Consider the following 13920-nt stretch of genomic DNA (forward strand, 5'->3'; position numbering starts at 1 on the left):
TTAGAGAGGATTGGTTTATCCAAACAATTTCCTCAAGGCAGGTAGGACCATCTCCATATCGAAAGTCACTACACGAGCAGCCTTGAAAATGTTAAAGTGTTGTGTAAAGATACAGTCATTGTTTTGAAATCAATTTTAAAGCACTGTATAATTTCAAAACAAAGTAAATAAACGAATAGATTTGTACAATTAGAATGGGATTTATTCGCCATTGAAAATGAAGCTCATTCGGTTTCAGAAACAGACAATTGTTGGAGGTTCCAGCGGTTGACGTGCAGCACAGCGGTGGTCCTGGCAGAGGCCCTGTGCCCTTTAAGGTGAGCTCTCTCTCCACAAACCAGAGGCCCTGTTCCCTGTGCCCTCTAAGGTGAGCTCTCTCTCTACAAGCCAGAGGGGACCATGGGAAAGCACACAGGCCGATTAATCACAGCTAATGAGCTGGAACACTGCAGCTCAGACTGCCCTTCACGACTATCACACACACACACACGCACACACACGTGAAGGACAGAACAACAGTCAATCCATTCTCGTAGTGTTATTGCACTGATAGATTAATGTGATGACATAGAAGAAGAAGATCTGGAAAATCTGAATGTTACGCTCAACATGGAGACTGACTTTTTTATCTCAATGTTAAGAGTGCCAATATCTATTCTTTGAGTGAGGCACTTTAAAACTTTAAGGTTGGAAAAAGGTTCACATGAAAGAAACATATATTTTCAATTTAATGATGTACTTAAATGCGAAATCTTTCTGTGCCAGTAAGTCAGTAACCAAACTCATACAAACATACAAACTTCATACAGTGTTCTGGGGCCAGATCTGAGAAGTGAGACTGCCAACCTTTTTCCTCACCAACCATAAAAAAACTGCAAAGTAACCGTTGTACTGTTGTTTTGGCTTTGGTGAGGCTCCTGGAAGCAGTCGGTTATAATGGATACAGTTCAAACAAACACAAACGCAGAGCGATGAATGAGAGAATGAAGAAAACAGAAACAAGTGATGTCACTCTTTGGACGCAGGGCATTGTCACATCCCTACAGAGAGCCTCTCTGTGTGTTTGTGTGGATATTTCAAATAAGCACAAGGCTTGTGAGAATATTGGCATATTCAGAATATTATATTCAAATGTATTTGATAATATCACCTAAATATCTATACTTTATTTCACTGTGTATGACTAAACTAATTTCAAAGTCATCCTCAAGTGTGTCCCGGAACAAATATCTCAGTAATGCCAAAGTAATCATGCCTTCAGATCTCCAAAGATGATAACAAAAATGATTAAACGGAAATATGCAACTACAAAAGATGAACAGTGTACTACCGTATTTCTTCGATTAAATGCCGCAGCGTTTATTACACAATGTTCATTTTTGGTGCAGCGTTTAATCGAGGGCGTCGTTTATTCTAGGGCGGCGTTTAATTAGAAAGAGAGATTTAGTGAATTGTAGCTGCAGTGCAGCCATAGAAAAAAAAAATACACGACAAGGAGGTCAAACACAAAGCTTACTGTATAATTGAAGCTGCGCAACTCCTTTTCTCATTGGCTATCAATTAGGTGTGCGTGGGTAGAACTTTTACTGTCTCAAATACAAGTGTTCTACATTGTGTAGAAATGTGAAGCAGCGTGCCAAAACGTTACACTTTAGCTTTCAAACAGAAAGCTGTGCAAAAAGCACTCACCAGCAGCAACAGATCTGTAGCACGCAAACTTGGGGTTGATGAAAGGCGAATTCGTGAGTGCCAAATTCAATTTTCTATTGTACACTTGTGATTTACTCGTGTAATAAATACTGTGTTTTAATTTAAACGATTAAAAAACGTTTTCTGATTTTTTTTGATGCAGCGTTTAATCGAGGGCGGCGTTTATTACACCATGTTCATTTTTGGTACAGCGTTTATTCGAGGGCGGCGTTTATTTGAGGGCGGCGTTGACGTAATCGAAGAAATACAGTATGTTAAAGATGGTCCCCAGGAGAAGCAGCTGTTGTTATTTTATGCGTGACATGTGACGACCCGATCATATTGTAATGTCTCTTAAACATCATCTCTTGCTACTGTGTAAGCTGCAGCTGTGGGAGTCTGAAACTGTGATCCACCACAATATTGCCCTGAAGCATAACCATGCTTGTGGACAGCATGTTATCATTCCTGAAGGCACATAAGTTTTCAGGGTGTGTGTGTGGGGGGGAAGGGGGGGGGGGGGGGGGTTGACCCCGGGCCTCTTCTCCTCCCTGGCAGATGAGCTTGAAACAGCAGTGAGTCAGTAATGAGAAAGCAGAGACACAGTAGAGGGACAACATAGAGACCAGTGAGACATGGTCTGTGTTTGTGCAAGATGGCTGCCTCAGGACAGTAAATCACCTTGGGTAATCTCCTTGACGACGCAGGCTGCGGGTGTGGCCTCATTCCGTTGCAACAATTTTCTCGTGATTGGCTATGCATCTGACATGCGAGTGTTTGATTGGCTATGCATCTGACATGCGAGTGTTTGGATTGTAACCTGATGGCCAGTTGGCCAGCCGGCCCTAAGAATGTTGTATACAAAAGAATGTATACCTGACCACAATCACACACACCCAAACACGCAGAAACAGATCCACACAGACACCTGTCTGCAGTTTCGGAGAGCAGGAAAGAAAGGTGAGGCGACTGGTCAGGGCCAGGTATTGTATTTGCAGGATTTGTGAATATGTCAACCAAATAAGGAAAGATTTGCCCAATGATGATTCCTCCTGCTATGTGGCATTCTTCCTACCCAGAGCCCTACAAACCACAGAAACCGACTCACCATAACATCGTTGGGATATTTCTCTCCATGCTAATACCAGCATTATTGTCCTTGGATACGATGCTGGCAATCCTAATTGTAGTCATCTGTCTCTCAAGCAGAATCTATCTTGAGGACAGGAGTCAAAGACAATAATGAGTCATGTGTAATAACCCCAAACTGCATGTATTTTAATGAACTAATGACACCCAGCCATAAGCAGCCGTAACAGCCGTATCATCCCAGTGGGATGAGAGCAGACCGGTATGAGGTGAGGTGACCCACTCATGTGTGCTCCCCCCCCCCCCCCCCTTCAAATCCCAAGGGGCGACATCGTCTTGGGTGTTCCAGAGTGGACTCTGCCCTTGTTGTATCTAACGGGTTCCCAGTGTGGAGAATAGTAGGGAGGGGAAGAGTAGGAGAGAGGGAGGGAGGAGAGAGGGAGGGAGGGAGGGAAGGAGAGAGGGAGGGAAGGAGAGAGGGAGGGAGACAGGGAGAGTAGGAGAGACGGAGGGAGGGAGAGTAGGAGAGAGGGAGGGAATGAGAGAGGGATGAAGGGAGAGGAGTGTGGTGGGGAGCTAACAGGAGCCCAAACCTCACTGGAGGAAAAAACACCCTCTGTGCGTGGCTCTGGGTATTAGCTGTCCCTCTCCCTCTCTCCCTCTCCCTCTCTCTCTCTCCCTCTCTGTCTCTCCCTCTTCTCTCTCTCTCTTCTCTCTCTCCCTCTTCTCTCTCTCTCTCCTTCTCCTTCACCCTCTCCCACTCCCTCTCTCTATCTCCCCTCACCCTCCCCTCACTCCCTCTTCCTCTCTGCTTCTATTTGCACTGCGCACTTTACTGCAGCATATTTCTATACATACACATGCTGCGTCTGAATCTATCTCTATCTTCTCTCTCAGTCTGTCCTTGTCTTGGTGGGGAGGGTTGGGTAAAGGTAATGAAGCCTAAGTGAGCCTGGTGTCTGGTAATGTAATATACACAAAGCCCTTGTCAGGTCTGGATCCAATAATGTGTCATTTACCACGTCTGGAACAGATTGGCCCAGATGATGGGAGTGAACTCTTGCCCGGGTGAGGAGTGTTCGGCACCCCAGGGTCCTCCCGTCAGAGGTTTTACATGGGGGCTCTCACCCAGCGACCTTCCCTCCTCTCACCCCTGACCCCCCATGGCCTCCACCAGGCCAGACCCAGTCACTTAGTCCAGTCCAAGTCCAGTCCATCCCTGGCCTGGGGTCATGGATGCTTGGGACAGGGTTAGTGCACAGCAGCATAGAGAATAAGCAGGTGCACTTACGATGACCACCACTAATAAAAGCGATCCCAGGTCCATGGCTATCCTGTTCAACCTCCGTGTGAAATGAAAACGTATCCACTATTACCTCGCTGTTAAAGACACAAAGTGAATCACAGTTGGTGGATTTTCCAGGCAAGAAAATGACTGTACAAACGTGTGTTCATGTGAGCACCCATGTGGACCTGCGGAGTTGGTATAAGATCATATGTCTAATGAGCTGTGGAGGTGAACCCAGTTTTTATTTATTTTTTGAAAGAAACTTATCAGCAATTTGAAGGGGCGCTGGGGGGGCGGGTGCTGTGAGCGTGCTCACGGGGTGGTAATTACAGGCGGGGAGGAGGACTGGCAGGGGGACTGGCAGGAGGGCAGGAAGCTTGGGGCTGGAGGGGGCATGTGTGTGAATTTACCGCCCTGCTCCTGGCTCCCCGGGCCCAGCCTCAGGCCCACACAGGGAGCTGGAGGCCCCGGGGCTCTGCGGCTTTGGCAGGGGGAGAGAGAGAGAGACAGAGAGAGACAGAGAGAGAGACAGAGAGAGAGACAGAGAGCGATAGAGGGAGAGAGAGAGACAGAGACAGAGAGAGAGACAAAGAGACAGAGAGAGAGACAGAGAGAGAGAGACAGAGAGAGAGTGATAGGAAAGAGTAAGTAATGAAGAAATTAAACGGCGAGAGAAAGTGCGCGTGAGCAATAAAGAGAGAGAGAAATGGTAGGAGGTGAGAGGATATGATTTCACCCCTCGGGTTCCCTCTCAGGATCGAGAAGACGCACCTTCACCCCTCCTCTTTAGAAAGGTAGACACTTAGCACCTTTCCACACCAGTCCACCTTCCCCACGCGAGGAAAAGCAAGGTCAGTGGAAGAAAGAGGGAACGCGAACAGAGGCAGTGTGGAGGCCTGCTGGGGAGTTTCTACCTCCCAACAATCCTGTCACCCAGCGCCCCCGGCGCCCTGATGAGCTCACCCATGTAGGGTGATTCTCCAGGCCTCTCTGGGGTGCTGGCTTCGGCCTGGCTCCCCTCACAGTTGCTGATTTAGGACGGTTAATAAACATGATGTAGGGCTTACAGCGATTGTTCCGACAAGAAGGTTTCTTTTGTCCTCGTTTTTTTTCAAGGCCTCCACACACTCCACGCATGTTTGCATGGGGCGCTGAGAGAGAAGAAGAAATCATGTGACTGTGTGTTTTATCTGAGGCTCTGCTGGCTTCTTTAATCATTTAAGCAGAGAGCAGACAAATCCTTATGGGGCAGTTTTAGCACCGTAGAATGTCACTGTGTTTCCCGAGAATTACTGGAGGCATTCTAGGCCCAGGTCTAGTGCTGTACTGTCCAGTAGGGAGTCTTCCAGTTCGGGATCCCATAATGCAGTCCCAGCTATTTCTCACATCCGCACTACTCCAAACTAAAGATGAGTTTGACTATCTGTGCATTGCTTGTTATGGCTAAACGATGCGACTTCATCATCCAAAATGAAACCGCACGCAATGTATTATTTGAACTTTAAGTTCTGAACAAATATTGGAAAAAAAATTACATATCCTCGTGATTCAATTATTTTCCTGTATATCAGCAGTCGTGAGGCACATGGTATGAAGGGAGGTCTCCAAGGCTGTAGTCTGGACAGACGGGATAAGCTTTCCTGCTCCGCCCTGCTCCACTCAGTAGACAGCTAGTGTGCGTCTGGGAGGTGGGGGTGTAGAAACCCAACAGTCTGAATGCGTGTCGTGCGTCCGGGAGGGATTTTTCACTAATCAAAAGGCAATTTGCTTGTTTCGAGCCTCCTCCAAACGCAACGGAGACCCAACGAGCTGGATTTATGGTGTGCCTGCCAGCTTCTCCCTGGCGCAAATCTTCCAGTAACACGCTCCCGGATCTGAGCCCACATGTTCAGCCACAGCTGGCTCTTATTACTGCCCCATACAGTAGCCATTCTTTTTCACTTTCACCCCCCCTCCCTCCACCCCCCCCCCCCCCCCCCCCCTCCTCTGTGACGCTTATTAGAATTGTAACATACTGGTCAGGGAGTTTGTTATAGATTTATGTGTCACAGGTGCTCTCTTTAAAAAGCGTGCAAGGGTTAGGATACGCGCGCCCCGACAACAAATCTAATACGAGAGGGGTGTGACTAACATTGATTTTCTTTTTTTTACTCCGTCCGGTCACCCAGAGTTTGTGTACTGACATTTTAACACGTGATTTTTATTCCGAATTCTTGGGCATCCTAGGCATGGGTAAGATATGCATTTCATTAAATAAATAGATTGTGGATATTCTTCATGGTGGCCCGGTTTGCTGTAAATCTTTTAGTAGTGATTCAAAAGAATTTGCCTGTGGCTTTCATTTTCATAACTTATATGAACTGTTTTGATCCGCGTTGTTTGTTATGGAGGGGAGGGGTTTATGGACGGGATGAGAGGTGGGAGGGAGGTGGGTAGGAGATGGGTAAGAAGAGAGAAGAGGTGAGAGGGAGTAGGAGGGGAGTTGGAGCAGGGTGGGAGGGAGGGAGGGAGGGAGAGAGGGGGAGGTGTGTGTGTGTGAGTCAGGCCAAGCCAGAGAGGCCATGCTCATGTCAACCTAACCTAACATTTCCAGCATCTCGCAATTCACTCTCTTCAGAATACCTAATGAGTCACAAAACCAATTTCCTGTATTCCTTTCCTCATGCAAGCGTCTCCAATTTTTTTTGGGGGGGGTTCTTGTGAATGGAAACCTAGAATGTGAGCAGTGGAGTTTCCCAGTTGTGTGGACGCCGTGTCCCCGAGCAGTGCTACCAGACTGACTCCTGAACGACTGGGCCTCGTACCTGGAGTGCCTGTGGCCTGTCTGTCAACACCACACAGATTGAGCGTGCATCTGTGTGCCGTGGTGGTGGCCTGCTTCACCCCAGGTCCATAACTCCTGCCAACACACTGGGCAAGGCCCCACCACACTCCTGCCTGGAACACTGGAGCCATAGCCCTGAAACCTGAAATTGCTTGTGATGGACGTTTGGCTTGGAAGAAGCATGGAAACATTGAAGCCACACAGGAATAAGAAAGTGCTGTTGTCCGGACTGCACACACGTGACGGACGGTGATGAGTGGAGGGGCTAAGCTGAGAGGAGACACTCCGGGGGACCCTCTGTCCCTGCTCTGCCCTCTCCCTCCCTCCCTCCCTCCCTCCCTCCCTCCCTCCCTCCCTCCCTCCCTCCCTCCCTCCCTCCCTCCCTCCCTCCCTCTCTCTCTCTCTCTCTCTCTGTCTCTCTCTCTGTCTCTCTCTCTCTCTCTGTCTCCAGTGTACAGCTCGGCCTCACGTTTCACAGGGCTCCCTCCCCGTGTCGTGTCCCTCCCTGTCTCCTCTCCCCTCCCTTTGTCTTCACGCTGACCGCAATCTCTCCAGTTACGTGGCTCCTCACCTCCTGGTTGTCCTCCCCAGCCCACCAGCCCCTCCCCGACGCCCTCTCACCCCCCCCTGCTGAGGGGGACACTCGATGCCTTTCATGTGGCCTTGGCCCCTGTTCCTGCGGCCTAGTAGGGCTGATCTGGGGGGGTTCCAGCCCCTCCCTGGATGATTGATGGCCAGGATGGCCTCTCCTCTGCCCCCCCCCCCCCCCCCCCCCCCCACCATCGCCCCACGCCCCACCCCCTACCAGGGGGACGGCATAGCGTTTCATGAGCTCAGCTGCGTGGCGCCCGGGACCTGCACCTCAAGCGCAGGCCCCCCTCTCGTCTAGCTGCCCTCACTGCTCCCTGGGGGACACAAAGCATGTGTGACCTCCCCTTGCCCAGCCCCTCTGCCAGCCCCTTCTCGATACGGGGCGCACACACGCACACAAATACAATCACAGACACGGACACAGTCACAGACACGGACACGCAGTCAAACACTCTGTCACCTCCTACTCTCCCCGCCCACAGGCAAACAGCCCTTAGCTTCATCCTCCCCAAAGCAAGGCTCGCAGTCATTCCTGCAGGGCTGCGTTGTCCTCAGTGAGACACGACATTCCCCCTTACCCCAACCCAAACCCTGGGGAAGACAGCCACATGGAAGAAGAGCAGACAGTGTTTCCACACACAGAAAGGAAACCTGCCCTCAACCCCTTGGCAACTCATCCCCTCTCAACCCTCCGCCAAAGGCCCCCATGCTCACCTGACCTCTTCCCAGGAGCCACAGGGAGGAGAGCGGGGGCGGGGGTGGTGTGTGTGTTTATGTGTGGGGGGGGTTCATTCCAAGAGAGGGGACACTCTGGAGGAATCTGAGGACACGGATCTCCTAATCCACCAAACTGGAGCAGCAGCACCTGTCGGGACGACACTGGAGCAAAAGGGGGGGGGGGGGGGGCTCCATTCTGATCACTGACAGCTCCACAGCGACGTGATACCCCCGCCGTCGTATCAGATGGTCTGTCCCGCAACCCGCCGACCAGCCGTCAATCAATCAGCCGCAGTGTGAAGCCACGGAACGTACCGGTTGTGTGTGTATGAAGTCAGAAGTACCTGGACCATGCCCAAACCATCACAGGGGGTAACAGAAAACTGTCCCAGGTTGGACCTGTTCCCATTCCGGTTGAATGTTTCCCAGCGTGCTTATAATTCAAAGTGCTGTGTGAGCCCATGGAGGCCGTGGAAATCTGATGAATGTCCTCTTTGTGACAGGCTCAATCCCCTGAATCAGACACATCACCTCGTGGACGTAAACACCTACATACCCCTGGCCCTGTGTCCCTCCGAGGTGACTCCCAGCGCTTCTTCTCAGAAGAAGTCCTGGCTCCCTGGAAACTCGAGAGAGTGACCCAATAGCTGCGAGAGGCAGCCATAGCCACTCCGACGAAACCAGATCACCCATGTAAGAATAGAATACCAATGAAAAGACATAGACAACCGTCAACGGGTACCGACCCTGTCAGCCAATCAAACATCCCGTGCCCAGCTGTTGCTTTGACAGCGAGGCTGTTGCCGAGGCGTTGGATGGGAGACGGGGGGGGGGGGGGGGGGTGGGGGCGGGGACGTGTGATAAATCACGGAGGAGGACCCTCCAGCTGCCCCTGATGTCTGGCTGCTGGAGACGTGCGGAGGGTTGCCATAGCTGCTCTTCAGAAGCTGTCATCGGATGCGCGTGTGTTATTGCGCTGTTCACACTCGGCTCTGTGACATGTGCGTCTTCTTCAGTAGCTGGCGAAGGGCTCTCTTTCCGCAAGTGAACCCTTTTAGAAACACGTTGGGATTCGAATCGTTTCGTCTGATCGAAAGGGACTTGTAAAAGGGATCCGAATCTCCCCGTGAATCTTCTTACGAACACCTAAAAACGTTCACGCCAAGCCTAACCCTAATCCTGATCTTCATAAATGCTATGGAAATACGCTATGAACATACTGTACGTTTTCCCCCTCCCAAAAATTGCTCTCGATCATGTTACAAAAAGTAGGAATGTGTTACATCTGAAGCCATGTTTGGATGCCGTGTGTGCTTTGTGTACAGTATGTGTTCCTGTGACTCCTTCGCCATGTCCAGACTTGATCTGGAGAGCCAGAGTGAGATGGGTCCTACAGCCGGCGGAGGTCTAGTTTTCCCCTCTCTCCCAAGGTTATTTAAACTAAACCAACCATTCCTTTAAACGTCTCAAATCCCTTCTTGCATGGGCCACAGCCTAATGCCTGTCAGAGAAACGCTGCTTTGCATGGAGCCTGATTATTATCTGCTACACAAATTGTTAACAGCTGCCTTGTTCATGGCTGACGGTCCCACAGTTTATGTATTGAAACTGTTGGAATGCGGACAATTACCGCTTTCACTTTCTCACAAAAACCCTAATACAGTTTACATAAAGAGTTCTCTTGAAAGTCCCAGTTTAAAAGGCTTTACGAGCCTCCAGGGTTAGCTCCAACAGATAAAGAATTTGCCTCAGTGGCCTCTTTCAAGCGGCCTTCTGGTAGTGAGCTCTCAGAGTACAAAAACAATGAGACAGAAAGCCCCCGTTTAACAAGGTTTTTTACGCAGGCAATACAATCAAACTGAAGTTCTTGTTTTCCATGATTTCATTTGGGCATTTTGTTTCCTATCTGGTTTTAACAAGGCAGCAGACAGGTAACATGGATGGTACCACCCACCTCCAAGGTCTGCCGAAGGTTAACTTCCACCAGACTCTAAGCTGTCCAACTACGACTCTATTGTGAGTCGGGGGGTCACTAGGAGGGGAAACCGCAAGGAGGTTAGCCAGCAAACCCCACCAAAGTTTGTTTCAATTTTTTTTCTCTCCCTCAAGGATTTGTCATGCTTCATGCTATAGTTAAGAATCCACACAGAGCCATGAGAGTTGCAGTACAACCCTATATGTGGTAATATGATAAACAATCGTGCACTGGTGGAATAAGTATGTTATTGTCATTTTTTTCATAGCTTTATAGTGTCTCCTTTTGCTGGTCGAATGTAAGTTTATAAAGTATGTACAGTATTACGTATATACAGTATTACTAGAAATAGAGGGAAGTAAAATAAGTCAAAGGAAAAGAAAACCCCCCTGGGAGGAGACCGGCTTGAACTGGTTGTCTTTTTTTGGTCCAAAACCTGCGAGCACCTTGCGAGTGGTCGAACAGTTTAACCCATAATTATCACAATTAAAATAATACTCATATTAACAAAGCCAAATTGCTTCCAAATGGATTTTTCACACGCACAAGAAAGAGATGGAAAGTAAAGAGAGAGAAAACCAAACATAGAGGTCCGTTGGTTTCAGGATTTTGACACCAAAATAAGTCATGTCAAATGTGAATTAGCCTTGCCTTCACATTAGTAACTATAGAAGAGCTACACCAACCACACACCACATAGTATCATTTCTATCATGAGGAACTGACTTTTGTGTTTGGCTTGCAAGTAACATCCAGTTCCAAAGGCGAAATTCATGCTTGTTTCCTGTTTTGGTGAAAGGCCCACATAGCCATGTTGGTGCTAAAACACTCTCACAATGCATGCTGGGAATTCCCCATGTGCTTGGTTAGGCTTGACTCCAGGTTCAGACTGTGAGCCAAACTGTTCTGTTTCTGAAATGACAAAAGTTCAGAGAGCTGCTCATGGACTGAAGTCTGAGGGGGAGGCAGACGAGAGAGTGTGTGTGTGTGTGTGTGTGTGCGTGCGAGTGTGTGTGGGTGTGTGAGCGGGTGTGTGTGCGTGCGTGCTTGTGAGTGTGTGTGTGTGTGTGTGCGTGTGTGTGTGCATGCGTGTGTGCGTGTCTGCGTGTGTGTGTATGTGTGTGTGAACATTTGTACTTGTATCTGTTGTATTACTGTGACATATTTCAGTATCATCACAGTATATGAACAGATTCCCTGGAGCATAATCTAACTCCCCTTCCCTCTTTAACTCTTGACGTCCAACGAATTGTGACATCAAAATATCCTTCTTTCTCCTGACACGAGTACAGTAAGAAAATTAAAATGAAGATTGGATGTCTATTTACAATCTTGTCTGATTCCCACTTTCCGGCTGTCCTTGTGGGGACATCCAAAGCGTGGGGTGGGGGGGGGGGGTGGGGGGGGGGGTGGGGGGGGCTGCAGGAACACAGTACATGTTGCACATACCGACCTGATGTGTCATCATCTTTTTTAGGAACATTGCGGAGGTTGACTTCAAAGTGGGGAGAGGAGAGGCCTGTCGGAATCACAACGTCAGTCGCATTCCCCGTAAAAGTCAGTCCACCCCTCGGTCCTGTGATGAAGAGAAACAAGTGAGACTCCAAAGTCAACACAAGGTTCTCTCCGTTCTCAAACAGAAAGCCCACTCCACAGTTCTGTCCTTTGCTCCTCAGGGTCTGGGTAGGGTCGTTTAAGATCCCTCCAGCGCCATGACAGCTTGAAGCTTTTTTTTTAATTACTTCTTGTTCTTCTTCTGAGACTGAAACAACAGAAGGTCCTGTTATCCTCCCAGGGAGGTTCTGGTGAAGAGAGGAGTGTTTGTGGTGGTTGGGTGGGCTGTGAGCTCAGGAGTCCTGCAGACAGCACCTGAACATCAGTTATGAACCTCAGCTGTGATCGTCGAGGGGTCGGCACACCACACATTTGATTCCCCGTTGTCTCGGTGGACAGATAAGCTGTTCCGGGGTCATCTCATAGATGTCAGTTCTGTTTGAAGTAGAACACTACATTGCAAACATGGATTGTTAGGTTTTGTAATCTAAGAGTTGTTCTATTTTCTAAAAGAACAATAAAGCCTCTTCTATTTCATTATAAAGTGACTTTGATTCGATTACGAAATGTAAAAACATTTCGTAATCGAGAAGTCTCCCGTCATTTGATTTGAAATAATATCACAGAAAGTCTAGGGCATAGCTTTACTTCAATTTACCTCCTGTACTCAACTGAGCGTGACAGAATACAGCATTTACTTAAAAAAAAGAAAGTATTTTTATTTGCCATTTGAATTTGTTTGCTAAACCATCTCAGAAGTGGTGGTGGGGGGGTGGTTGGGTAGGGAGTGTGATGCCTGGAGCTGGAGGTAGTGCATCTCCTGTCTGACTAACCGTCTGGCTCTCCCCGCGCTCAGCACTGTCCCCTCAGCAGAGAGACGCTCCGGAGCGTTCCCAGCAAGACTCCGGGGGTGGACGGCACACACTGGAGACCTCGCCAGTCGCCCACTGCCTCCGCTCAGTGTTCACACACACCCAGGAGACGCTTCTGGCAGCCAACACACACACACTCACAGAGAAAGTCCCTCAGAAAGATACACACAGACAGACATGCTGCGAGGAAAAGACAAGATTCTGTTCCCCAAACAAACATGCACATATCCACACACACTGAAGCCTTTTTTTTTTTCGATAATAAAAAGGGACTTTCACAGTTGTGATAATAATATGTTTTTAATCTGCCTTCTGTAGATTGACTGTGTATTTTCTCCACATTCGTAGCATCTACAGTATTTTTAATTGTGTGTGTATTACTGTAACAGTTTTGAGTCAGTGAGGGTATTGTGAAGAGTTAATATCAAGGCCAGAAATGTAAGAAAAAGGCCTAGTTGGAGTAAATACCCTCCACTTCCCAAAGTGTCTTCAGAGTGCATTCATAGAGTACTGAGGGAGATGTAAAACACTGACTGCATTTTGTTCAACATTTATGCATACTCAGAGAGGAGAAAAGTAGGCCCTGGTTTATAATTCCCCTATTTCTCTGGAACATGCATTGAAATATAAACGACCACAATAAATTCATTTTTAACTGCCTTCCGGGGAATTAAGTCCGTAGTCTGGATTTAAGGAACTCTCCTACTTTCATTAAAAGCCACATCATTTCTCGTTAAAGTAACAATGTCCATCTCATAGAGGCCCGAGCATGTGTGCTACTATTTTGTGATAACATCTGTGCTCGGGGCGAAAACGGCACCACATTACAGGGGAGAAAAGAGCATCAGCTTTTCACCAGCCTCTCGCCACACTTCTGAAAATTGGTCGGTTTTACCTTTCATTGTAGCACCTTGTTGATTAGCGCGGGGTGTCGGAGGAACGAAGAAAAAGACCTTCACCTGCTTTCTGTTCTGCGGCCCCTACTGCCTGTCTGGTCAGAGAGATGATGACAGTGTCTGCACTAAAAGCTTCCAGTAATGACATTTTAATGCTGACCTCTAGGGAGGCCGACTGGACAGCCTTTGGCTGAGGGGAGCATTTCTGCTAGTCATACATGAATTAACATAGACTCCATTTGCATGTTGGGCCACAGCCGTGTTTACCCCTGTGGAACAAGAGCTCCTTTGGTTTCTGCAGGATGTAAGTTGAGCTGGGATGGAGGAAAAAGCAAGGGTTGTCTATTTCCGTCTGAAAACTCACTCTTTCCCACATTTCTTTTATGGCCAAAAAAAAACAAAAAAACGAAAAAACATGAAATACA

General features: G+C 48.4%; 1 long non-coding RNA gene across 1 annotated transcript; it reads left to right on the forward strand.

Annotated features, from left to right (window-relative positions):
* Positions 1-8829: 8829 nt before the first annotated feature.
* Positions 8830-12862, forward strand: LOC136959568 (uncharacterized). The gene is made up of 3 exons (XR_010878750.1): positions 8830-8891; positions 11651-11768; positions 12584-12862. It is a non-coding gene; the product is annotated as an uncharacterized lncRNA (long non-coding RNA).
* The last annotated feature ends 1058 nt before the right edge of the window (positions 12863-13920 follow it).

This window comes from Osmerus mordax, chromosome 16, assembly GCF_038355195.1.
Source record: "Osmerus mordax isolate fOsmMor3 chromosome 16, fOsmMor3.pri, whole genome shotgun sequence".
Lineage (NCBI taxonomy): Eukaryota > Metazoa > Chordata > Actinopteri > Osmeriformes > Osmeridae > Osmerus > Osmerus mordax.